This window comes from Montipora foliosa, chromosome 7, assembly GCF_036669935.1.
Source record: "Montipora foliosa isolate CH-2021 chromosome 7, ASM3666993v2, whole genome shotgun sequence".
Classification (NCBI taxonomy): domain Eukaryota; kingdom Metazoa; phylum Cnidaria; class Anthozoa; order Scleractinia; family Acroporidae; genus Montipora; species Montipora foliosa.
The window spans coordinates 695,980-723,024 of NC_090875.1; the positions used below are offsets into that span (position 1 = coordinate 695,980).

A 27,045-nucleotide genomic window follows, 5' to 3' on the forward strand; every position below is an offset into this window, starting at 1 on the left:
TGGGAAGGTTTGTTGGCAACGTTTCAGGCAGGGCAGGGAAGGAGATGCGGTGGCGGTGTAAAGACTAAGGAAGGTGAGTTGTATTTGTGAAGTCCACTGCTGAAATTGTAGGTGAATGTTCCGTACTTGGTGCACTGCAAAACTGTGATTTTATTTCTTTCATTCTTGGCCGTAGAGAGAGCGAGATGACGTGTTTATTTCAGCCGCATCGATTTCCATCGATAGACGAGTGAGACAAGAAAATGCCAGCGGGTCGAGCTCTTATCCTCGTGCATCGTTTCGAAAACGTAAGTGGATGTGTGTTTGTACTGCTCCATCGCGATAGATTTCTTTTGCGTTCTGTTATGTTGCGTTCTGGAGAGCCCGTTTTGCATTGAGTAACTGAGGACCCGCCAGATGAGTTGGCGTTACATTTCTGTGGCCAACAGTTTGTGGTTTCTCTATGTTATCAGTTAATTGAATTGTTATCATAAAAAGTAAATCTTTTATTGTCAGGATAGTGTCTTATCGGCCCTTTGAATACGTACTGTCCGTGTTGAGCAGGGAACAGTAAGACTTTGAAGTGCGCTACGTCACGTAAGTCACGTTTTCGCAAGATCAATGTTGTAGTGTTGTAGCCTTCGTTGTATACATATCATCCGGGCTAGGTTAACTTCCATCTAATGCATAACAGTGCATGCATTTTTTACTTGTCGTATGCTGTTCTTTGCTCACACGAAAAGATACGTTTCATGTCATAAACGTTGGATTGATAAGATCTCGCGCGCACGCGCTCCCTTGGGAATACAAGTTCCACTTTCTCGTGTGAACTATTTTGTTTTTGTCGTATGTCTCATCTTTGACATATCGTTGGCATGTTGTGTTCAAAAAACCTGGTTTGGAATGTTCTTTCATTGAAGGAAACTGAGATTTTTTGAGATAATCAAGTGTACAGAAGGAAAAAGGGAAGCCTACAACACGGGGTATTCCCAGGTGGTCTCCCATCCAAGTACTAACCCCGCCCGACAGGGCTTAACTTCGGTGATCGGACGAGAACCGGTGTTTTCCCTGTGGTATGGTCGTAGACAAGTAATTTGCCGTGAAAATTAACTTTGTTATAAGGGAAAATGAAAACGAGGTCAGAGCAAGCACAATGTGCATTTGTCCTCTTGCCGTCAACGCAAGTGCCATGCAATGCTGGTGCTGCTGCCCACTGTACAAGAGCGATCGTTGTGTGCGCCTCGCTTTCAGGTTGGCTTTGGGCATTCCTTCCTTGGCACGGATTGTAATCGGACCACCATATCTCGTGGCCATGAGACTGGGAGCACCTTGTCCGCCGTGAGCATTTACGGGCATCTTGTTGCCCCTGTTGTGCCTGGTTCTGGTGGGGTGGAGTCTGTGGTTCCTCAGTGCTCTGTCTGGTAATGCGGCTGTGGATGCTCCTCGCTGTCTGCTGGTCCTGAGCCATGGTGTCCGAGACAACGAGCTGATGATGAGCTGGAGAGCCAGCCTTTGCTTGCCATGAGGTCGTCAGTGGGGGGGGGGGGCTGAGGAGAGGGTTCTGGATCCCTCTCCTAGCCAGTGTTCTGGGGGGGTTTGGGGGGGGGGGCTGGGGAGAGGTTCTGGATCCCTCTCCCAGCGACAGTGTTTTGGGGGCTTCCACCGGTCAGGCCGGTGTGTCTCAGGAGGAGGTCATGGAGTCCTCCCCTACTTTTCTCCCCTTTCGGGGTCTGTGTTTTCTGTGATCGGGTCATCGGGTGGGTCTGGTTGGGGTTGATTCGGGTGATGATGCTCCGGCCTCGGTGGTGGATTCTGGACCTTTGCGGTCTAGAATTCCGGTCAAAGTTGGGCGCAGTGGTTCGGGGGGGTTGCATCCCCCCCTCTTGTATCAAGGGAGGAGACGGTGCATCTATGGTGCAGAAGTTGAAAGCATCTCTTCCGCGGTCCAAGGATGATCGGGTTGCTTCGCCTTTCGTTCCTCCTCCTCTTCCTCCTCGGGTCAGTTCTCGTAGTTCTGGCTCGGGGATGGCCCTCCGTCCGTCCGTCCTCTCGTTCCCGGTCTCGTTCCGGTGACGAGAGGACCCCTCCTAGCCCCGGATCCTCATAGGTCTCGTCGTCGTGCTTCCTCGCCTAGCCCTGCTAGGCGCCGTTAATTTTGCCGTTGTCTCGCCACCTTTATTTTTTTGCCATGGGTTTGTCACTACTTTTTTGTTATATTATGGCTCTTACTGTATTTTCTGTAAACGTTAATGGGTTGAGAGATGGTGACAAGCGTCTTCTGGGTTTCTCCAGTGGTTGTCCCATCTCTCTCCCTCGGTTCGGTTTTGTCTACAGGAGACCCACGCAGTCTCTAATGATGATCTTCTTTCTTGGTTTTCTCGGTTTGGTTATTTGTGTGCTGGTTCTTTTGGTACCAATCACTCTCGTGGTGTGTGGTGTTTTGTATCGTTCGGTTTTGGAGTGTAAGTCTGTGGTTTGCGAGTTTGATGGTCGTTTTGTTTTGGTTGAGTTTTCTCTTCCCCGTGGTTCTGTTTTTTCGGGTTGCTTCTATTTATGCTCCTAACCGTAATCCTGATCGTGACGCTTTTTTTGGTTTCGTTGTGTTGACTCTATTGATCCTGCTGTTCCTACTCTTTTGTGCGGCGATTTCAACACGGTCCTGGACCGTGTTCGGGATCGCCGTGGGTCTTGTCCTTTTGATGTCTCTCGTGAAAGTTCTGTTTTGTTGTCGGCTATGTTTTTCGGATTGTTGTGTGGTGGATATTTGGCGTGAAAGGCACCCAAATGATTCTGCTTTCACCTGGTTCCGGCCCGATGGGGCCCTTGCATCGCGCATTGACCTCATCGGTTGTCCGTTTGCTTGGGTGCCTTATGTGTCTTCTGTAGACATTCTGCCGTGTCCTTTTTCTGATCCATTTGTGCTCTTTCTTTTTCATGGGCTCTCCCCAGCTCCGTTCCTCCGGGTCCGGGGTTGTGGAAGCTCAATCTTTCTGTTCTGGATGAGGCCGAGTATATCGACCTCATCTCAACTTTCTGGTCTTACTGGCAGTCTCGTCAGTCTTCTTTTCCTTCCCTTACTAGGTGGTGGGACAGCGGTAAAGCTCCATATTAAACGTATTAGTATAAATTATTGTAAAGATCGTGGTAAAAGTAAAGTTGTGGAACGTAATATTTTGTCTAGTCTTGCTGCTCATCTTAAAAGTCATATTGATTCTGGTCGTCTTTCTTTTCTTCCTGTGTACCTTTCTACTCTGTCTCGTCTTCGTTCTATGGATGTTGAGGTTGCTCGTGGTGCTCAAGTTCGTGCCCGGTCGAGGTGGGTGGAGGAGGGTGAGTCCTCCTCTGCTTACTTCTTCCGGCTCGAAAAGAAAAACGGCACTGACCGTAATATCTCGGCGCTGAGAGCTAGTGATGGTACTTTGGTTACGGATAAGGATGGGTGTGTGTGATGTTTTTCGTTCTTTCTATTCGGATCTTTTCTCTGCTGCTCCTTGTGACTCCAATGCTCGTGCTGAGCTTTCTTTCTAACATTTCTTCAGTTCTTCCGTATAATGATAGTGAGGTGTGCGAAGGTCTTCTCAGCCAGGAGGAGTGTTTTGCAGCTCTTCAGGGCATGGCCCGTGGTAAAGCTCCTGGTTGTGATGGCCTTCCCATGGAATTCTATTAAAATTTTGGCATGTTTTGGGTTTGGATTTGGTTTGTGTTTTGAATTCTGCTTTTGGTTTGGGCTCTTTGTCTCACTCTCAGCGCCGAGGTATCATTACTTTATCGTTTAAAGAAGGGGATCGTCTGACCCCAAAAACTGGCGTCCAATCTCCCTGTTGAATGTCGATTATAAAATTGCTTCTCGTTCTATTGCTGCTCGTCTTCTTAAAGTTATTCATTTGGTTGTTGATAAAGATCAGTCTTGTGGTGTTCCTGGCCGTTTTATTGGTGGTGAAAATGTTGCTTTTCTTCTTCGTGATGTTGTTGATTTTTGCTCTTCTCTGGTGTTCCTGCTGCTCTTCTTTCTCTTGACCAAGAAAAGGCATTCGACAGGGTTGATTGACGTTCCTTCGTTCTACTCTATATGCCATGGGTTTTGGGCAGTTTTTGTGGGGGGGTTAATTTATTTTACAATAATGTGAGTAGTTGTGTTAATGTTAATGGTATATTTCTAATTCTTTTAAGTTATCTCGTGGGGTGAGGCAGGGATGTCCCCTGTCCCCCCTCCTTTATGTTTTAGTTGCCGAGGTACTTGCATGTAATATTCGTTCTAGTGGTTTAATTTCTGGTTTGTCTCTTCCTGGTTCTTCGTCTTCTTTGCCTGTTATTTCTGCGTACGCTGATGACACTACGTTGGTTGTTTTTCTTCTGTTCCTGGTATTTTGGCTGTTTTTGATGTCTATTCTTTGTATGAGAGGGGGTCTGGGGCTAAATTAAATTTTGGAAAATGCGAAGGTTTGTGGTTGGGTGGTTGGAATGGGCGCACTGACTCACCGGTGAACATTACTTGGTCGTCGGTGAAGGTGAAGGTGTTGGGGGGTTTTTCTGGGTCCGGGTAATCTGGAGGAGGACAATTGGAGGCCGCGTATCACCGCGGTTGAAAATGCTTTGAACTCTTGGCGTCAGCGATCGTTATCCTATAAGGGCAAGGCACTTGTTATCAATGCCTTGGCCCTTTCCCGTGTGTGGTACGTGGCCTCTTAATCCATGTTCCCGGTGGGTCAGTGTCGAATTGAATACGTTAATTTTTAAATTTTTTTTGGAGCGGTAAGCGGGACTTGGTCGCTCGTCGTGTTGTGGTTCAGCCTTCTTGTTTGGGTGGTTTCTCTGTTGTGGATTTTCAGTGTAAGGTTATGGCTCTTCATGTTCAGTGGGTTCGTCGTTTTGTTTCTTCTCCGTCTTCTTGGGTCACTTTCATGGTTTTTTGGTTTTCTTCTCGGCTTGCCGCTCCTCCGCATCTCGTTTTTTTTCTGCTCCGCTTTGTTTTTTTCGCGGATTCTCTGCCTCCGTTTATCGTTCTCTGTTGACTGCTTGGCGGGCGTGTAAAGGATCCCTTACAGCGTCTTCTTTGGGTATTGGTTCGGGTATTGATTTTTGTCCTGTTTCTTCTATGACCACGAAATCTGCTTATTTTGTTTCTTTTGTCCGAGAATGCTGTCTCTCCTCATTGTGAGGAGAGTTCTTCCTTTGTTTGGTTCTCTTTATTGGTCTTCTACTTGGCGTCAGCTTTTCTTTTTTGATTTGGATCGTCCAGTTATTGATTTGTCTTGGAAAATTTCTCATGGGGTCCTTTACACGGCCGAAAGGCTCGCTGGTTTTGGTTATGCTCTTTCCACTGCTTGTTTTTTGTTCTGCTCCTGTCGAGTCTCTTCAGCATCTGTTTTTTCACTGTCCTCTGGCGGTCAGTGTTTTGTCATGGCTTCAGTCTCTTATGTTCCGCTGCTCATCGAGCAGCTCATATATTAAACTGATTTTTGGAACTGGGCCGTGGAAAAGAGGCTTGCCTCGTCCCGGCCACGGGTTGCCTCGGTATAGCACTACCTCCGAGCGTGGCCCACTTCCCTCTGGGGAAGAAATAATCAAGTGAAAGCAGAAAAAGTGACCAAGCAACCAACCTTCACATTCTCTTCTCTTTTCTAGGTAGCATAGCAGCGAGTGGACAGCACGACACGACAGGACGAGGAGCACGTGACCTCCATTACCACATGGTATGCGCAGACAAGTTGCGTTTTGCGGTCCCGGAGAGGCTGAAAAGGCATACTTACCTGAACGCTGTGCTTGGCCGGAGGCCCTACCATTTTGGTTGCGTGGTTCTTCGGTTCTTTCTGCGTGGTTGGTGTTTCCTTTTGGCGTCCGCCTTTTGGATTTTTGGTTCGTCTTCACAGGCAGCCATTTTGGTCACCCATCCTGTTTCTTGGCCATCTACGAGCTCGCTGGTTTTTGGCCCTTTGGATTTGTGGTGAGTGGGGCTTTTGCCCTTTCCCGGCTCTAGCCGGTCCCCTTTCTTACTTTTTTTTTCTTAATAGCCATGTCTCGCCTTTTTAGGCGCACTGTTGTTCTCGATGTGTCAGGTTTTTCTGAAGAGCGTGATCTCAACTATATTGCTGAGAAAATTTGTTCAACCTTTAGTGTCGGTGATGTTGTATCAATTCAATTTATGCCTGGCAAATCTGTCCGTGTATCTTTTAAGGATGAGTCCATTAAGACTACGGTCCTAAGTAATGACTCTTTATCTGTAGATGGCGTCCCTTGTCCTGTACGGGGTGGGGGTCCCAGACCTGAAAACGTCCTCATTTTCCGTTGTCCATTTGAGGTCGAACACTCTGTTCTAAAAGAAGTCATGTCTCAGTATGGGACTGTCCATGGGATCCAGCATAGGTCCTGGTTGCATCTTGATGGTGTCATGGATGGCTCCCGTGTCGTTCGTATGACTCGTGCTCGCGGCATCTCGCGTACTATTCTTGTTAAGGACCATCAATGTAAAGTATGGTATAAAGGGATGCCGATTTCTTGCGATATTTGTTCGGGCTCTCACAAAGCCCAGGACTGCCCCTACAAGGGCGTCTGCATGCGGTGCCGCCAACCTGGCCATGTCCAGCGCGACTGCACCAATGCACCAAACGCGTGGGGTACCAGTGGTAGTGGGGTGGATGCTGTGGCTAACCCCGATCCTGTAGAAGCTCAGGTGGAGGCTCCGGCTTCCCCCCTCCTGTTTTTCTCTCCTTCTGCTTTGCCTCCCACTGGTTCATCTGACTCTGAGACCGCTCCACCCTCCATGGAGGGTGCTGTTGTGTCTGCTGGTGAGGACGCCCCTGGCTCAGGCAGTGTTGCCTGCGCCACGGGCCCTGGTCCTCTCCCCTCCTGGGGATCTGCTCCCGATCTCAGCGCTAGCGAGTTGCCTCCATGTTCTGCTGATGACAATTTGGTGCGTGCATCTGGTCTCGGGAGCGATCACATGTTTAGCCCCTTGAGTGACGTTGATATCAGCAGTGAGCTGGAATCAAACGATGACTCTGAAAGTAACGTTAAGGTGCCGCAAAGTAACGGCAGCATTAGTAGTGTTAATCCTAGTGACAGTAGTGTTAAGGAACAGCCTAGTGGCGGCAATTTAAATAATGGTGGAAAAACTGGCGAAGATGCCATTAAACGTAATGATATTAGTGTGAGCTCACAAAATGGTGATAATTTAAACAATGTTAAAAGAAATACTGTTAAGCCACTGGATAATGGCAACCTAGTTAACGCAGCTGATAAAGGAGCTGCCAAAAGTACTGAGAATTCTGTTAAAAAATTAGAAAATGTTAAAAAACCACCAAGTGGTGGCACTTCATGTAAAGTGGCTGAGAATACAGGTGTGCGTCGTAAGGGTACTGTTGCTAGTGGTGGTACCGACGGTCTTGTTTCTTCGGGTGTTCCTCCATCCTCCCAATCTGTTGAACCTTTGGAGGTGGAAATGGTTGAGGTATCCACTCCTCGTAAACGTGGTTGTGATTCCGTTGAGACCTCCTCTGATAGCTCTTCTGTTACTCCTTCCCGAAAGGCTCTTACGAAGGTGGCTAAGAAGAGTGGAGCTGCGCCCTCTTCTACTAAATCGAAGACTCGTGCTTCAGCTGATACTGTCAAGTCTGCGAAGCACGAAGGTTTGCCTGATGTGTCGGTTTCCCTCCCCCAACGCAAAGCACGTACATAGTTATTCTTTTACTGTACTCCATTATGGCTCTGTCAGTTGTCTCAGTTAATGTCAACGGTCTGCGAGACCAGTCTAAGCGAGCTGGGTTTGTACAGTGGCTTCATTCCTTGCCTGTTGTTCCTGATGTAGTGTGCCTCCAAGAGGCCCACTGCATCTCCCTCAGTGAGTGTCAGTCCTGGTTCCAGTCATCTGGTCTTTCCGTTGTGGCGTCTCCCGGCTCTAATAAGTCTTGTGGTTGTATTGTTTTGTTTCGTCCAGTGTTGTCCCTTGTTAAATCTTCCTCTGATAGTTGTGGTCGGTTTTTGTTATGTGAGTTTTCTTTGCGTGGCGCTGTGTTCAGGGTTGCTTGCATTTATGCTCCCAATCGCAACCCTGATCGTGATGCCTTCCTGGACGAGGTCTCTTCCCGATTAGACCCTTCAGTTCCCACCCTCCTCGCCGGCGATTTTAATACCGTCTTTGATCGCGCTGCTGACCGTGTGGGCTCCGTGGTCGGTGATACCTCGCGTGAGAGTGTTGTTGCCCTTGGTCGTCTTTTTGACGATGTCTGTTGTATTGATATTTGGAGATACCTCCATCCGTCTTCCTCCGCCTTTACCTGGACTAAGGCGGATGGCTCTATCTCCTCCCGTATAGATCTAATTGGGTGTCCTTATGTCTGGGTTGCGTCTGTCTCTGTTTGTGAAATTCTTCCGTGTCCGTTTTCAGACCATTGTGCTGTGTCCTGCTCTCTCACTGTTCCTGACGTTATTCCTCCTGGTCCGGGGCTTTGGAAGCTTAATACCTCAGTCCTGGAGGAGGAGGAGTACTGTCGCCTTATTTCTGACTTTTGGGCCGATTGGAAGGACTGTAAGCTCTGTTTTTCCTCTCTTTCCAAGTGGTGGGATTCCGGTAAAGCAAAGATCAAGGGCATTACGGTATCTTACTGTGTGCGCCGGTCGCAGAAAGATTCTTGGTCACGTGATTTGTTGGCTAGGTTGGCGGCACACCTCAAGGCACGGCTTGATGCTGGTTGCCTGTCTGTTTTAGGTGTTTATCGATCCACCCTTGAACAGCTTTCCGCCTATGACATCAGGGCTGCTCAAGGTGCCCAAGTACGGTCACGTGTCCGATGGGTTGAGGAGGGCGAGGTCTCATCGGCGTACTTTTTTCGTTTAGAGAAGAAACGGTCTGCTGACCGGTGGGTTTCTGCGCTTCGGAACCCTGATGGGTCCATTGTTTCAACACCTTCTGATCTGTGTTCTTCGTTTGCCACTTTCTACTCCTCTCTTTTTACTGCCTGTCCTACGGATTCCGCTGCTCAAGATTTTCTCCTCAGTAATGTGTCCTTGGTCCTTTCATCTGCCCAAGCTGATCTTTGTGAGGGCTTTCTGACTCTTGGGGAGTGTCATCGTGCCCTTGTTGGCATGGCTCGTCGTAAAGCCCCGGGGTCCGATGGCCTCCCCATGGAGTTTTACTTGAAATTCTGGGACGTTCTTGGGTCTGATTTAGTGGAGGTCTTGAATTCGTGTTATCTGTCTGGTTCTATGTCTTTGTCTCAACGGCGGGGTCTCATATCCTTAATCTTTAAGAAGGGAGATCGGTTGGACGCTCGTAACTGGCGCCCCATCTCCCTTCTTAACGTCGACTATAAGCTTGCTTCTCGTGTTATTGCTGGGCGCCTTCTCAAAGTTATCCATCTGGTTGTTAGTGAGGATCAGACCTGCGGTGTTCCTGGCAGGTTTATTGGCGAGAATGTTGCTCTTTTGCGTGATGTGGTTGCCTTTGCCACGGAATCTGACATCCCGGTTGCCGTTCTCTCCTTAGACCAGGAAAAGGCCTTTGATAGAGTGGATTGGTCATTTATGTGTGCTACTCTGTCGAGGATGGGTTTTGGCCCATCTTTTGTCCGTTGGGTTGTTCTGTTCTATTCTGCTGTCCAAAGCTCTGTAGTTGTTAATGGTTATCTGTCTCGGTTTTTTCCTTTGTCTCGTGGCGTGCGTCAGGGCTGTCCTTTGTCTCCATTATTATATGTTCTAGTTTCTGAAGTGCTTGCTGTTAACATTCGTGCCAATCCACGTATCATTGGTCTTTCTGTCCCCGGGGCCCCGCGGGCCCTGTCTCCGATCTCGCAGTACGCCGATGACACCTCTCTCATCGTCACGTCTGATATTGCCATTGCTGCTATTTTTGAAGTTTATGCTCTTTTTGAAAGGGGTTCTGGTGCTAAGCTTAATCAGTCCAAATCCAAGGGATTGTGGCTCGGTTCGTGGTCTGGCAGGACTGACCCCCCTGTCACCCTGGACTGGACCTCGGCCAAGATCAAAGTGCTGGGCGTCTTTATTGGGCCTGGGAATTTGGAGGAAGTGAACTGGCGTCCTAGGATTGATGCCGTGGAGAATGTGCTGGCTTCTTGGAGGCAACGCTCCCTGTCCTACGGCGGGAGAGCTCTCGTCATCAACGCCTTGTCCCTTTCTAGGGTTTGGTACATTGCCTCCCTAATTCATGTCCCCCCTTGGGTTTCTTCCGAGCTTTGTAAATGGTTTTTGGGTTTTTTGGAAGGGCAAACGCGATCTGGTTTCTCGTGCTGTTGTTGTTCAGCCTACATCTGCTGGTGGTTTTTCTGTCATTGATCTTCGTCTTAAAGTTTCTGCGCTCCTTGTCCAGTGGGTTCGGCGTTTCACTGTTTCTCCGAGTAGTTGGGTCCATTTCTTTTCCTTTTGGTGTGATTCTCGTTTTGGTGTCCCTGCTCTTGATGTTCTGTCCCGTCCTGAGGCCTTTTCCTCCAAGTCCCTTCCCCCTTTTTACTCTGCTCTTCTGTCTGCTTGGCGTTTGGCTGGTGGTTCCTTTTCCCGTCGGCGTTCCTCCCTTGTCATTGCGTCTTTGTCTCCTCATCATGTTGCTGCTGTTTCCTCTATCTCTGCAAATTCTGTTTATTTGTTTTTGCTGTCTGAGGATCGTCCGATTCCCCATTGTGTTGACAAGTTTTTCCCTTTGTATGGCTCACTCTACTGGCCTTCGACCTGGTCCCAATTGTTCTTCTTCAATCTTGACCGCCCAGTGATCGATCTCAACTGGAAGGTCGCCCATGGCGTGTTGTACACTGCCGATCGCCTTGTCGGTTTTGGGTACTCGGTCGACCCTTCTTGCTTTTGCCGTCTTGCCTCTGAATGTCCTTCTCACTTGTTTTTCTCCTGCCCTCTTGCTCATAGTGTGCTTTCATGGTTACAGTCTCTATTGTTTGGTTTTTCGTCTTCGTCCCCCTCTTTGGTTTGCCGTCACGTGCTGTTTGGTTTTGACCCGGCTGAGATCCGTCAAGTTCCTCGTGTTTTCATGTACATCCTAGGTGTCTGTAAGTATTTTATCTGGCTCGCTCGGAATGACTTTCGTTTCCGTAATGTGCCGCCTGGTGCCCTCGATGTCATCGCAAAGGTCCGCTCTCGTGTCAAGTTCAATCTACCTCTCCTTTTTAAGCGTTTTAAGTCCCCCCGTCGTCTACGTTATTTTCATCGTCAGTGGGGTGCGTCTGGCATTATCGGCTCTGTTTGCAATGGTCGTTTTTCTCTGTCCCAGTTTTAGTCCTGTTATCGTCCCGGGCTGTTGCTTGTTTCACGGCGTACCTACCTTTGTAGGATGAGTCTTTCTGGCTGGCGACCTTGTCGGGTCTGCCATTCGCCGTTGCACAGTCCTTTTGTTTTGTTTGTCCTGTTGTCCTCCGTCCGTTTGCTTTGACTGTTTGTGTGTTTTATGTGGAAATGCCATTCTCGAGTGTAAGTCGGACGAGGCGTCTCGTGAATGCTTTTCTTTGTAAGTTTGTTTTTGTTTTTGTTTGTAGGGGCGGGGTTCGATTCCCCGGTGACGTTTGACGTGCTGGTGCACCCCCGTTTGAGGCGAACCATTGTTGTTGATGGATGAGTCTGAATGTCTGGTAGCCATTGCACTCACCCTAATGGGGGGCTGCCATTCGCCTTAAACATAAAAAACTTACCTGACGCGGGAGGCACTGTGATCAGGGAGGCAGTCCTCTCAAGGTGAGGCTCTTTCATTGCACTTCGATTGGGTTGACCCTTGCGATTACCCCAAATGTGGGTAACTCGAGCGTATAATTTCTGGTAGTGGGGACCTGCGTTCGCGCTAGTCCCCGCACCAACCCACAGTGGCAAAGTTGGCTAATGGGAAGGTTTGTTGGTAACGTTTCAGGCAGGGCAGGGAAGGAGATGCGGTGGCGGTGTAAACACTAAGGAAGGTGAGTTGTATTTGTGAGGTCCACTGCTAAAATTGTAGGTGAATGTTCCGTACTTGGTGCACTGCAAAACTGTGATTTTATTTCTTTCATTCTTGGCCGTAGAGAGAGTGAGAGGACGTGTTTATTTCAGCCGCATCGATTTCCATCGATAGACGAGTGAGACAAGAAAATGCCAGCGGGTCGAGCTCTTATCCGCGTGCATCGTTTCGAAAACGTAAGTGGATGTGTGTTTGTACTGCTCCATCGCGATAGATTTCTTTTGCGTTGTGTTATGTTGCGTTCTGGAGAGCCCGTTTTGCATTGAGTAACTGAGGACCCGCCAGATCAGTTGGCGTTACATTTCTGTGGGCAACACTTTGTGGTTTCTCTATGTTATCAGTGAATTGAATTGTTATCATAAAAAGTAAATATTTTATGCTCAGGTTAGTGTCTTATGCACCCTTTCAATACGTACTGTCCGTGTTGAGTAGGGAACCGTAAGTAAGACTTTGAAGTGCGCTACGTCACATAAGTCACGTTTTCGCAAGATGAATGTTATAGTGTTGTAGCCTTCGTTGTATACATATCATCCGGGCTAGGTTAACTTCCATCTAATGCATAACAGTGCATGCATTTTTTACTTGTCGTAGCCTGTTCTTTGCTCACACGAAAGGATACGTTTCATGTCATAAACGCTGGATGGATCTCGCGCGCACGCGCTCCCTTGGGAATACAAGTTCCACTTTCTCGTGTGAACTATTTTGTTTTTGTTGTATGTCTCATCTTTGACATATCGTTGGCATGTTGTGTTCAAAAAACCTGGTTTGGAATGTTCTTTCATGGAGGAAACTGAGATTATTTGAGATAATCAAGTGTACGGAAAGAAAAAGGGAAGCCTACAACACGGGGTATTCCCAGGCGGTCTCCCATCCAAGTACTAACCCCGCCCGACAGGGCTTAACTTCGGTGATCGGACGAGAACCGGTGTTTTCCCTGTGGTATGGTCGTAGACAAGTAATTTGCCGTGAAAATTAACTTTGTTATAAGGGAAAATGAAAACGAGGTCAGAGCAAGCACAATGTGCATTTGTCCTCTTGCCGTCAACGCAAGTGCCATGCAATGCTGGTCCTGCTGCCCACTGTACAAGGGCGATCGTTGTGTGCGCCTCGCTTTCAGGTTGGCTTTGGGCATTCCTTCCTTGGCACGGATTGTAATCGGACCACCATATCTCGTGGCCATGAGACTGGGAGCACCTTGTCCGCTGTGAGCATTTACGGGCATCGCTTCTCGGCCTTTTGGCTAAGTTTTTTATGTTTAAGGCGAATGGCTGGCCCCCCGGTAGGGTGAGTGCAATGGCCGCCAGACATAACGACGAATCCGTCAAACACAACGGTTCACCTCAAACGGGGGTGCACCAACACGCCAACTTCGCCGGGGAATCGAACCCCGCCCCTACCAACAAATAACAAAAAGACAGACACACAAACGAGGAATTGCATCTAGGAGATGCCTCGCCTGACTTACACTCCTAAATGACAATTCGACAAAACGACAAAAAAGACTCAAAAACAACTGGACAAACCAAAACAAGCACGACCCAGCACAAGGGTGAAAAGCGACCCACAAAGGGCCACCCGTCAACCGACTTACCCAACGCCAAGACGTTGGTTCACCCCCGAAAAAAGGCCAGGACATGCACACGCAACACAAAACCAGTACCTAAATATGAACGACCAGAGCATCATTATGTAACGACGCCACCACACCACGACCACCCCACTGACGGACAAAATAGCGACGACGGCGGTTAGACCGGAAACGACGGAAAAACAACGGAAGATTAAACCGAACCCGAGACTTCACACGCTCCATAATGTCAACAGCTGAAGGACGAACACCCCTAAAACGAAAGTCATTACGAGCCCCCCAAATACAGAACTTGCAGACATTCAACATATAAACAAAAACCCGCGGCACCACAGACAACTCATCAGCCGAGAAACCAAAAAGCGCATGACGAACCAAGATAGAAGGACAAAGAGGAGAAGCCAAAAACATAAGAGACTGAAGCCATGACAAAACACTGACCGCCAGAGGACAGTGAAAAAACAGATGCTGAAGAGACTCGACAGGAGCAGAACAAAAACAAGCAGTGGAAAGAGCATAACCAAAACCAGCGAGCCTTTCGGCCGTGTAAAGGACCCCATGAGAAATTTTCCAAGACAAATCAATAACTGGACGATCCAAATCAAAAAAGAAAAGCTGACGCCAAGTAGAAGACCAATAAAGAGAACCAAACAAAGGAAAGAACTTTTCCTCACAATGAGGAGAGACAGCATTCTCGGACAAAAGAAACAAATAAGCTGATTTCGTGGTCATAGAAGAAACAGGACAAAAATCAATACCCGAACCAATACCCAAAGAAGACGCTGTAAGGGATCCTTTACACGCCCGCCAAGCAGACAACAGAGAACGATAAAACGGAGGCAGAGAATCCGGCGAAAAACAAAGCGGAGCAGAAAAAACGAGATGCGGAGGAGCGGCAAGCCGAGAAGAAAACCAAAAAACCATGAAAGTGACCCAAGAAGACGGAGAAGAAACAAAACGACGAACCCACTGAACATGAAGAGCCATAACCTTACACTGAAAATCCACAACAGAGAAACCACCCAAACAAGAAGGCTGAGCCACAACACGACGAGCGACCAAGTCCCGCTTACCGCTCCAAAAAAATTTAAAAATTAACGTATTCAATTCGACACTGACCCACCGGGGAACATGGATTAAAGAGGCCACGTACCACACACGGGAAAGGGCCAAGGCATTGATAACAAGTGCCTTGCCCTTATAGGATAACGATCGCTGACGCCAAGCGTTCAAAGCATTTTCAACCGCGGTGATACGCGGCCTCCAATTGTCCTCCTCCAAATTACCCGGACCCAGAAAAACCCCCAACACCTTCACCTTCACCGATGACCAAGTAATGTTCACCGGTGAGTCAGTGCGCCCATTCCAACCACCCAACCACAAACCTTCGCATTTTCCAAAATTTAATTTAGCCCCAGACCCCCTCTCATACAAAGAATAGACATCAAAAACAGCCAAAATACCAGGAACAGAAGAAACAACCAACGTAGTGTCATCAGCGTACGCAGAAATAACAGGCAGAGAAGACGAAGAACCAGGAAGAGACAGAAATTAAACCACTAGAACGAATATTACATGCAAGTACCTCGGCAACCAAAACGTAAAGGAGGGGAGACAGGGGACACCCCTGCCTCACCCCACGAGATAAACTAAAAGAATTAGAAATATAACCATTAACATTTACACAACTACTCACATTATTGTAAGATAAATTAACACACCCAACAAACGACTGCCCAAAACCCATGGCATATAGAGTAGAACGAAGGAACGTCCAATCAACCCTGTCGAATGCCTTTTCTTGGTCAAGAGAAAGAAGAGCAGCAGGAACACCAGAAGAAGAGCAAAAATCAACAACATCACGAAGAAAAGCAACATTTTCACCAATAAAACGGCCAGGAACACCACAAGACTGATCTTTACCAACAACCAAATGAATAACTTTAAGGAGACGAGCAGCAATAGAACGAGAAGCAATTTTATAATCGACATTCAACAGGGAGATTGGACGCCAGTTTTTGGGGTCAAGACGATCCCCTTTCTTAAACGATAAAGAAATGATACCTCGGCGCTGAGAGTGAGACAAACAGCCCAAACCAAAAGCAGAATTCAAAACACAAACTAAATCCAAACCCAAAACATGCCAAAATTTTAAATAGAACTCCATGGGAAGGCCATCACAACCAGGAGCTTTACCACGGGCCATGCCCTGAAGAGCTGCAAAACACTCCTCCTGGCTGAGAAGGCCTTCACACACCACACTATCATTATACGGAAGAACTGAAGAAATGTTAGAAAGAAGCTCAGCACGAGCATTGGAGTCACAAGGAGCAGCAGAGAAAAGATCAGAATAGAAAGAACGAAAAACATCACACAACCCATCCTTGTCCGTAGCCAAAGTACCATCACCAGCTCTCAGCGCCGAGATATTACGGTCAGTGCCGTTTTTCCTTTCGAGCCGGAAGAAGTAAGCAGAGGAGGACTCACCCTCCTCCACCCACCGGGACCGGGCACGAACTTGAGCACCACGAGCAACCTCAACATCCATAGAACGAAGACGAGACAGAGTAGAAAGGTACACAGGAAGAAAAGAAAGACGACCAGAATCAATATGACTTTTAAGATGAGCAGCAAGACTAGACAAAATAGTACGTTCCACAACTTTACTTTTACCACGATCTTTACAATAATTTATACTAATACGTTTAATGTGAGCTTTACCGCTGTCCCACCACCTAATAAGGGAAGGAAAAGAAGACTGACGAGACTGCCAGTAAGACCAGAAAGTTGAGATGAGGTCGATATACTCGACCTCATCCAGAACAGAAAGATTGAGCTTCCACAACCCCGGACCCGGAGGAACGGAGCTGGGGAGAGCCCATGAAAAAGACAGAGCACAATGGTCAGAAAAAGGACACGGCAGAATGTCTACAGAAGACACATAAGGCACCCAAGCAAACGGACAACCGATGAGGTCAATGCGCGATGCAAGGGCCCCATCGGGCCGGAACCAGGTGAAAGCAGAATCATTTGGGTGCCTTTCACGCCAAATATCCACCACACAACAATCCGAAAACATAGCAGACAACAAAACAGAACTTTCACGAGAGACATCGAAAGGACAAGACCCACGGCGATCCCGAACACGGTCTAGGACCGTGTTGAAATCGCCGCACAAAAGAGTAGGAACAGCAGGATCAATAGAGTCAACACAATGAACCAAAAAAGCGTCACGATCAGGATTACGGTTAGGAGCATAAATAGAAGCAACCCGAAAAACAGAACCACGAAAAGAAAACTCGACCAAAACAAAACGACCATCAAACTCGCAAACCACAGACTTACACTCCAAAACCGAACGATACAAAACAACCACACCACGAGAGTGATTAGTACCAAAAGAACCAGCACACAAATACCCAAACCGAGAAAACCAAGAAAGAAGATCATCATTAGAGACTGCGTGGGTCTCCTGTAGACAAACTACCGAGGGAGAGAGATGGGACAGCCACTGGAGAAACCCAAGACGCTTGTCACCATCTCTCAACCCATTAACGTTTACAGAAATTACAGTAAGAGCCATAATATAACAAAAAAGTAGCGACAAACCCATAACAAAAACTAAATGGTGGTGAGACAACGGCTAAATTAACGGCGCCTAGCAGGGCTAGGCGAAGGAGCACGACGACGGGACCCATGAGGATCCGGGCTAAGAGGAGGTCTCTCATCCCCGGAACGAGACCGGGAGCGAGAGGACGGACGGAGGGCCATCCCCGAGCCAGAACTACGAGAACTGACCTGGGGAGGAAGAGGTGCGGTAAAACCATGCGAAGGCTGGGAAGAACTCCCAGCCTGCCCCGAAACGACAAGATCATCCGTGGATGACGGAAGAGCTGCCTTTAGCCTCTCAACCATACTGACAGTCTCTTCTCTTGACACAAGAGGGGGATGCAACCCCCCCGAACCACTACGTCCAACTTTTACTGGAATCTTAGACCTAACAGGTCTAGCGTCCACCAAAGAGGCCGGAGCATCATCACCCGAATCAGAAAATACAGACCCCGAAAGGGGAGAAAAAGACGGGGACGAAACCAACACCTCCTCCTGAGACACACCCACCTGACCGGCAGAGGCCTTCAAAACACTGACAGAAACCGGGCTAGGAGAGGGGTCCAGAACCCTCTCCTCAGCCCCCCCCCCAAGACACCCACAGAAACCTGGCTAGGAGAGGGATCCAGAACCCTCTCCCCAGCCCCCCCCGACCCATTGTCCAGCAACGGCTGGCTCACCAGTTCATCGAGCTCGTTATCCCGAACATCGATACTCATGGCCTCAACAATCTCAGATTCAGGCCCAGGCCCAGCCGGATCCTCTACAGGCACAACCTCCGGGACCACGACCGGCTCAGCAGCACTAGACACATTACCAGGGGCAGCCACGGGCACAACTTCAGCACCCGAAACATTATTACCAACAGTATTTTCATCATCGTTCTCATTCTCGCTATCAACGTCGGTGGCCGGGTTACCCGGCACAAACCATACTGGCTTAGGACAAGCACGAACAAAATGCCCAGCCTCATGACAGCGACGACATTTACCCTTTAAAGGGCAATCGGCAGCCTTATGGTTGTCATGACATATATCGCACACAAGGGGCTGCCCCCGATACCACACCCGACAATTTACCCCATCAATTTTGATGTTCCTGGGGATTTCATGCTTGCGCACCATGCGCACCAACCGTGTACCAGTATACACACCAGGGACATTAGTCCATTGCTGGTGCTTAACCTCTTTCACGTCACCAAAAAACTTCAAGGCCTCCTTCACTTTATCATTACTGCCCTCAAAAGGAAACAGATATAACATAACCAATGTGACAGGGACTGAAGAGATGACCGCACAGCGGACATCACCAAAAAGAATGGACCCGGCATCCTCATAGGTCTTTTTATGGATGGGATCTATAAACGAAATGCGGATAACTCCCCCTGGACAGACCTGGATTGAATCCACCAGGCCAGCCAGGGAGTTAGCTATGATGCTGGCAACCCCGGCATGGGAAGTCCCAGCAGGGAAGCCAGACTTTATGATTAAAGTGCGCGTATTGCGCGGAACCATTATGATATTTAAAGTCAACCAAATACAATATACTAGATCAAACGAATTTAAGATTAAACCTTAAGCAGCTGCTAAAGGATTACTATTAACAATTAATTATTTTCACAATTGCGCCTTTTATTGGAAGCTAGCCTTCATATCCCTCTCTTGTGGGACATAGAAGAAGAAGAATGAGTGATCGAATGAGTAATATGAGTGGGGACACTGAGTTATTGATTGATGATTCTGTTGTTATTTCTGTTGTTCCAGAGACCCCCGTTGATGTCGCTGCCTCTCCCGTTGATGTCGCTGCCTCTCCCTCGTGGGCTGATGTTCCTGAGGATGTTACTTCTGCTGTGTCACCTGAGCTGTTTTCTCAAAGTCTTGGCTGTGATATACCTCTCCCACATGTGCTGGCCGACCTCATGAGCTCTGGTGTGCGGTTTGATCCAGTTCCTGCTGAGCGGTGGTCCTCCGCTGGGAACACCATGCGTCTCAACAAGGATCTCTCGGTATACTTCTCTTGTGATTCAGTTACCGACAGCCAACAGATCATCAATGGCTTTGATGCGGCTGGCATTGACGTTGATTTCATCTCCTCCATCCAATTTCGCCAGTCTAATAGGACTTGGATTGTCACGTTCAATGATTACAGCGCGAAGAATGTTGCACTGGGCAAAGACGAGATAATTATTTGTGGATTATGAAAATCGTGTGCGTCTAGTCAAGATTTATGAAGCGCCCTGCGAAATGCCCGATACTGTGCTCATAGGTCGCTTGTCGGCCTATGGGAAGGTCTTCTCTTTCCGTCGCGATCGTTTGAGTGATCACATGTTTAATGGAGTTCGTACTGCAAAGATGCGACTTAATAAAGACATACCATCTTGTATTCACATCCCGGGTGAATTTATCCGGGTCTGGTACCCGGGTCAACCTAAGACGTGCCGTCGCCGCGGTTCCCATGGTCACCTTGCTGGCAAGTGTGCTTCTTTCCGATGTCTTAATTGTGAGCAACCTGGTCATCGTGCTGCCTCCTGTCCGTCACCTGTTATGTGTAGTGTGTGTCTAAAAAGTGATCATCGTTTTCGGGATTGTCCCTTCGTCGTCTTTGGTGGTAATATTTCGTCTGTTCATAATTCTCGTCCGTCTACGTATGCTGATGTTACTAAAGTTGTTTCTGTGCCCCGCCCACCACCTGTTGCCCCTGTACCTGTGTCTAAGGAAGTAAAGAAGAGTGATGAGAATCAGAAGAATGAGGACAAGAAGAACGATCAGAAAAACGAGGACGACGAGAGTGAAGAGAGTGCTGAGGATGAGATGAGTGAAGATGAGGAAGACGAGGAGGATGAGGATAAAGATCATTTGGACGAAGGTACCCGGTCCCATGATCGTTCGGGGGTTCGAGGGCAGGAGCGTGACTCCTGTGGGGGCGCCGGTGAGCGTTGCTCTCCTGGTGGCTGTGCCTCGGGTGCTTCTGCCCAGGCCCAGCCCCGGGAGCGGCGGCGTGAGCGGGACCGCTCCTGCGGGGGTGATCACGAGCGCTCAAAGACCCCCGGACGTGAGGACCGGCTTTCACTTAGTGATGAGGAACGGGGTAATTGGAAGAAAGTTGGTCGGCACCGTTAGTATCAATGCTGAAATTACTTTCTCTCAATGCGCGCGGACTTGGTACACCCACAAAACGTGATCTTTTTCTTCGTGAAATCTCCTTGCTGTCTTTCGATCTGATCCTGCTTGAGGAGACACATGTGTGTCGTCTGGAGCAGGCTAATGAATTCTCGCGAAACTGGGCTGGAAAGTGTTATTGGTCGTTCGGGGGCGTCAGGTCGGCCGGTGTAGGCCTGCTTGTCTCCCCTTCCTTTCAGGGCTCTGTCACTCGTTTTACTTTTGATTCTGACGGTCGCGTTATCAGTGCATTGATACTAACGGGCTCCCATCAAATTAATATTGTTAATGTATATGCTCCAAACACTGTTTCGGACCGGAAAGCTTTTTTTCAAAATTTGCATACCTTTTTCCTTTCCCCTATTCGTATTGTCGCCGGCGATTTCAACTGTATTGACAGCGTGCTGGACCGTTTATCGTCTTCTAACCCATCTCTTCCAGATAAGACTATGCTTCAGTCGTTTGCCACAGATTGTTCTCTTGTTGATGTTTGGCGTAGGCAAAACCCTCGTGGAGTTTCTTTTACCTGGGCCAATGCCAGTTATACTCAGGCTTCGCGTATAGACCGTTTTCTCATTTCCCGCACCCTCCTTTCTTTTGTTCAGAACTGCAGTACTTTGCCGTGCGCTTTTTCGGACCATGATTTTGTCTCCCTAAATTTGACTTTGGATGGCTTTGCGTGTCCCCGAAACGGTGTTTGGATGTTTAACTCTAGCTTGCTTTGTGATAATGATTTTAAGATTGAAATGTCTACTCTCATTAATGCCCAGAAACAGCGTCGTGCTAATTTTGCTTCCCTTGGCGCGTGGTGGGACGATTTGAAATTGAATATCCGTAATTTCTGCATTAGCTTTAGCTCTCGTAAGCGAGCCCGGGTAAACCGTGAACGGAATCGATTAACTAAGTGTTTGATTCATGCTAAATCTGATCTGGCCTTCGGTGATAACACGGCTTCAATTAGGATTCGAGATTTTGAGAGCGCTCTCTATTCCCTCATTTCGCGTGAAATGGAGGGCGCCAAAGTCCGATCACGCGCTAAGTGGGTGGAGGAGGGTGAGAGGCCCACACGTTATTTTTTCCGTCTTGAGAAGAAAAGGGCCGAGAAAAATTCCTTCGATTGCCTTCTCGATGCTAATGGTTTGGAGAAGACAGCTGCTGCTGACATTGAATTGATCCTAGTTGATTTTTATAAGAACCTTTTTGCTAAGGATGCTCTCGACCTGCGAGTCCAGGCCAGCCTAATTAATGATCTAGAGTTTTCCCTAACCGCTTCTGAATGTGATAGTTGTGAAGGCGAGTTTTCTAGCGAGGAACTTTTCTCGGCCCTTAATAGCCTTCAGACTGGGAAGTCGCCTGGATCGGACGGCCTTCCCACTGAGTTCTACATCGCTTTTTGGGAGGACCTCGGTGATGTTCTCACTCTTGTTTTAAATGAGTGCTATCGCCGGGGTTCTCTCACTGATAGTCAACGTGGGGGCCTCTTGCGCCTGGTTTTTAAGAGAGACGATAAACGCTTAGCTAAGAATTGGCGTCCTATTTCATTGCTCAATACGGATTACAAAATTGCTTCTAAGGCCATCACCGAGCGTCTGAAACCCGTGATGGAATCCATCGTTCATCGGGATCAGACGTGCGGTGTTGTCGGAAGATCGATTTTTTCCAATTTACAACTTATCCGAGACACCCTGGATATGATTGACAAAACTAATGAGTCGGGAATTCTAGTGACTCTTGACCAGGAGAAGGCTTTTGACCGTGTTGATCATTCTTTCCTTATGTGTACTCTTGTAAAATTTGGTTTCGGTCCTTCTTTTTGTAAATGGGTCAGTCTTTTCTACAACAATGTCTTTTCCCGCATAATTGTCAACGGTAATCTTTCGACCCCAGTGTTTCTCGAAAGGGGTGTGAGGCAGGGTTGTCCCCTGTCTCCTCTCCTTTATGTACTCGTATCTGAAGTCCTCTCAACCCAAATTAGGCGGTGCGAACAGATTATCGGTTTCCGGCTTCCGGGCGCTTCCGGACTTCAATTTAAAATTTCGCAATATGCCGATGACGCTACAATATTTTTAAAGACTGAAAGCTCTCTTTGTCGACTGTTGGACGTTGTTCGTAGATTTGAATTGGGTTCTGGCGCTAAACTTAATACCTCCAAAACTGAGGCCATGTGGCTCGGCCGTTGGCGGTCACAGGGGGGTTCCCCCTTTGGTTTGAAGTGGGTTCCCAAGATCAAGATCTTGGGTGTCTATTTTGCTAACGGTTTGCTTTCGGTCGAATCTGATAATTGGAAATCCAAACTCGATAAACTTGAGACTGTCTTAAACCTGTGGAAACAAAGGGAGCTTTCTTTTATTGGTCGCGCCATGATTGTCAATGTTCTTGGTGCTAGCCGTTTTTGGCATGTTGCTAAGATTCTCCATCCCCCCCGATGGGTTTGTGATCGTTTTCACCGCTTGATTTGGCTTTTTATATGGAAGGGGAGGATGGAGAATGTAAGCCGGCAGCGTTGTTGCGCCCCATTAAAGATGGGGGGCCTCAACGTTGTCGACTTCCGTACAAAATGTGTGAGCTTGCGCCTTTCTTGTTTTTCTTCTCTACGTGATAGCTTCGGCTCTGAAAAATGGCACTTTTTGGCCCGCTATTTTCTTGGACGCAGCCTCGCTAAGCTTGATCCTCGTTTCTCCTTTTCTTCGAATTCTGTTCCTGTTTCTCCCGAGCCCTCCTTTTTCTATCGTCTCTGTCTTTCGGTTTTTCAATCTTTGTTTGATCGAAATGGTGCCCTGCCTGATGATTTGTCCTCTAAAAACATTTACTCTCTGCTCTATGCTTTTCCTGATCCTGCACCGAGGTGTGCTGGCTACTGGGGCGCCGTTGTCGGCCGCCCCATTAATCGGTGGGCCTCGGTGTGGCGAAAGTCCCGTTTGAAGTTTATTGAGAATAGGAAATCTGATTTGATCTGGCTTCTTCTACATGATGCGGTCCGCGTTCGATATAATCTCAGGGCCTGGGGTTGTATCGACGCGGACCTTTGCGCTGTTTGCTCGCGACCTGAAACTGCTAAACATTGTTTTGTTGATTGTCGTAGGACTGTGCGGGTTTGGAACTATTTTACAGCTTCATTTTCTCGTCTTCTCGGTTTTCCTTTTGTTTTGTCTTTGTCATCTGTCTTGTTTCCTTTTTCTGTCTGTTCGTCTTCTCCTGGCTCCTCAGTTTTTTATTATTTGGCTGCGACCGTCCTTTTTTTCGTTTGGCATGCGCGCAATCTTGCAACTTTTCGTAATAGAACCCTAGGCTTCCGTTCGATTATCAACAACGTTGTTAAGGATGTTAGATCACGCGTACAGGGTGAATCTTTGGATAGGGTGAAATCATTTTGGTCCATTTTAAGTGTTGTTTGTTCTGTCTCTGACGACAATAAAATTACCTTTCATCTTTAGTTTTTATCGTTAGTTTCCGTAGCTAGGCTTTTGCCTTAATGAACTTTGGACTTTGGATTTTGATTTTTTGGTAGAACAGGTTAGGTCAGTTAGATTAATTAGTTTGGACTTTGAGTTTTACTCAACATGAACTTTCCTTTATATTTCTGTAATCTTTTTGTTTCTCTTAGGTCCATCACTGTAAAATTTTTTCGTTTCTCTTTGGTCCATCACTGTTATTTGAGTATCTGTTCTTTTTACCTGGGCCCTTGGGCCCTTGTAAATAAATTTTATCAAAAGAAAAAAAAAATCTGTTCTTATCAGCTTAATATCTGATACGCTGCTCATCGAGCAGCTCATATATTAAACTGATTTTTGGAACTGGGCCGTGGAAAAGAGGCTTGCCTCGTCCCGGCCACGGGTTGCCTCGGTATAGCACTACCTCCGAGCATGGCCCACTTCCCTCTGGGGAAGAAATAATCAAGTGAAAGCAGAACAAGTGACCAACCAACCAACCAACCAACCTTCTCATTCTCTTCTCTTTTCTAGGTAGCATAGCAGCGAGTGGACAGCACGACACGACAGGACGAGGAGCACGTGACCTACATTACCACATGGTATGCGCAGACAAGTTGCGTTTTGCGGTCCCGGAGAGGCTGAGAAGGCATACTTACCTGACGCGGGCTATAGTTATCCTTTTTGGAGCTGCTTACGTTTGTGGTACGTACCCGGTTTTCCTTGTGAAGCCTTGCTGATCCTTGTGGTACCTTTTTGGGGAAACTTTCGTGGGAAGAAGATCAAGTACTGGGAAGTGTCAAGTCAGGATCTTGGTAAGACCTTCTCCTGTCTTTCTCGGTGACCCGCCTGGGGACTGATGCTGGACACCTCGTCCTAACCCAGGGTAAGCCGAGTCTTTCCTAGCTGTCTTCTTCTTGACCCTTGGGGTTCCTGAGTCCATTATGGTTCGTGCTCTTAAGCGCACTGTAGTGCTGGATATTTCTGGATTGCCGGCTACACTAAGCCGCTTTGATGTTGCCAAGTTAATTGATGAACGTTTTGGCCGTAAATTTACAGTTAAGTCGGTGCAATTCATGCCTGGCAAGCGTGTGCAAGTTGCTTTTGAAGGCCCTGAGGCCAAAGCTGAGATCGAGCAGTTTGACCGTGTCACCATCGGTGACGTCGCATGTAATGTTGTTAGGAGTGGGCCGCGAGTACAGAATGTCCTCGTGTACCACTACCCTTTCGAAGAGGACAATGCTCCTCTGTTGGTTGTTTTGAGCGGGTTCGGGGAGGTGCGGGACATCCGTCATCAGCACTACCCTGATTTGGTAGGCCTGTCCACTGGTACCCGGGTTGTGAGAATGGTTTGCCGTTGCCGCATACCTCGTTCCCTGGATGTCGGTGGGTATGCGGTTAAGACATGGTATGTTGGGCAGCCGGCCGAATGTGACATCTGTCACGGGGCCCATGTCGCCAAGAATTGCCCGCTTAAAGGCAAGTGTCTGAATTGTAAGAAGGAGGGCCACATGGCCCGTGATTGCCCAAGCCCCCGCAATTCATGGGGCACTGCTCAGGTGTCTGGTGCTGCTCAAGGTGCCCCATCTCGCCAGGCCGTCGTGTCGGGGGGGGGCACCTCTGCTGTTGGGGAGGTCCAGGCCTCGTCGTCCATAGGTGTTGGTAGCTGGGCGTCTCTTGCTGATCTGCGTGACAATGAGTTGACCCCTCTGTCTGAGAACTCTGGGGATGACCCCGTCGAGTCCACTCCTCAGCTCTTTTCTGATTCCAGCGGGTCCTCTGGCCCGGTTTCTGATGATAGTATCATGGTTGGACATGGGGCCTTTGCCCCCAGTAGTGGTAATGGGGTTGTAAGTCATGGAGCCACTGGCCCCGTGCACCCCAGTAAGGATGATAGTACTAGTAGATTTAATGTGCCCGGGGCTGTAAGTCATGTGGCCGGTGGCTCCATGCGCCTCAGTGGTGCCGACAGTGTTACTGGTAAGGATAGTTCTAATGATAGTGGTAGTGTAAGTGTAGGTGGGGTTGTAAGTCATGGAGCCACTGGCCCCGTGCACCCCAATAATGATAATAGTACTGGTAGTGTTAATGTGCCCGGGGCTGTAAGCCATGTGGCCGGTGGCTCCATGCGCCTCAGTGGTACCGATAGTGTTACTCGTAATGTAAGTGCAGGTGGGGTTGTAAGTCACGCTGCTGTTGGTTCCGTGCACCCCGGTCCTGTACAAGATGTTCATAGTTCTGACGATAGTATTGTTAGTAATGTTAGTGTGCCCGGGGTTGTAAGTCATGCTGCCAGTGGCTCCATGCACCCTGGTAATCCCAGTTCTGTTGAGATGGAGATGGCCGAGGCGTCGACGGCCTGCAAGCGGGGCCACTCGTCTCTCTCGTCTGACGGTGATAGTGGCGGTGCCGTTCCTTCCCACAAGAAGGGCACTAAGAAAGGAGTGCGGAAGGTTGGGACCACTGGTCTGGTGCCCAAACCTGACTCTCACCGGGCAGCTCATTCCATGCCTGCCACGGTTCCGTCTGTTCCCCCCCGTACCCGTTCGAAATGAGTTTTGTTTTGTACTTTTGGACAACCATCATGGCTCTAACTGTTTTGTCCCTCAATGTCAATGGCTTACGGGATGGTGCTAAGCGTGCTGGGGTTCTTAGATGGCTGCGGGCCTTGCCATCAGTACCAGATGTCATCTGCCTCCAGGAGGCACATTGCGTTTCCTTTTCCGAATGTCAGTCCTGGTTTCAGTCCTCTGGCTTTGACTTTTCCGTGTCGCCTGGCACAGTCAAGTCCTCGGGATGTGTCATGCTATTTCGACCGACAGTATCCTTCGTTGCCTCGTGGGCCGATGCAGAGGGCCGCTTTTTACATCTGGAGTTTTCGCTTCGGGGTGTGCGCTTTCGGGTTGCCTGTGTGTATGCCCCTAACCGTAACCCCGAGCGGAATCGTTTCCTTGAGTACGTTGCAGACAATACGGACCCCAGTGTTCCCACAATCCTGGTCGGGGATTTTAATACTGTGTTTGACCGGTCTCTCGATCGTCGGGGCTCGGTTGTTGGTGACACTTCTCGTGAAAGCACTGCGACCCTTACTCGGCTCTTCGATGACGTCTGCTGTTTAGACATTTGGCGCCACCTCCACCCATCCACGCCTGGTTTCACGTGGTCTAGGGCGGATGGGGGTCTCTCCTCTCGTATTGATCTGGTGGGCTGTCCTTTTGCATGGGTTCCGTCTGTGTCTGTTTGTGACATTTTGCCTTGTCCGTTCTCGGACCACTGTGCCATGTTCCTCTCTGTGTCTGTCCCGGACGCTGCTTCCCCCGGGCCTGGTTTGTGGAAACTGAACAC

General features: G+C 48.4%; 1 long non-coding RNA gene, 3 other non-coding genes and 2 pseudogenes across 4 annotated transcripts; 4 read left to right on the plus strand and 2 right to left on the minus strand.

Annotated features, from left to right (window-relative positions):
• Nucleotides 1–35: 35 nt before the first annotated feature.
• On the plus strand, nt 36–24,345 carry LOC138011230 (uncharacterized). Its single transcript, XR_011124661.1, has 3 exons — nt 36–73; nt 11,982–12,093; nt 24,235–24,345. It is a non-coding gene; the product is annotated as an uncharacterized lncRNA (long non-coding RNA).
• On the minus strand, nt 948–1,066 carry LOC138011882 (5S ribosomal RNA). The gene has a single exon (XR_011124791.1). It is a non-coding gene; the product is annotated as a 5S ribosomal RNA (ribosomal RNA).
• Nucleotides 5,296–5,527, plus strand: LOC138012119 (U2 spliceosomal RNA; annotated as a pseudogene).
• LOC138011975 (U1 spliceosomal RNA) lies at nt 11,614–11,777 on the plus strand. Its single transcript, XR_011124873.1, has one exon. It is a non-coding gene; the product is annotated as a U1 spliceosomal RNA (small nuclear RNA).
• On the minus strand, nt 12,752–12,870 carry LOC138012109 (5S ribosomal RNA). Its single transcript, XR_011124983.1, has one exon. It is a non-coding gene; the product is annotated as a 5S ribosomal RNA (ribosomal RNA).
• LOC138012085 (U2 spliceosomal RNA) lies at nt 23,969–24,149 on the plus strand (annotated as a pseudogene).
• Nucleotides 24,346–27,045: the final 2,700 nt, after the last annotated feature.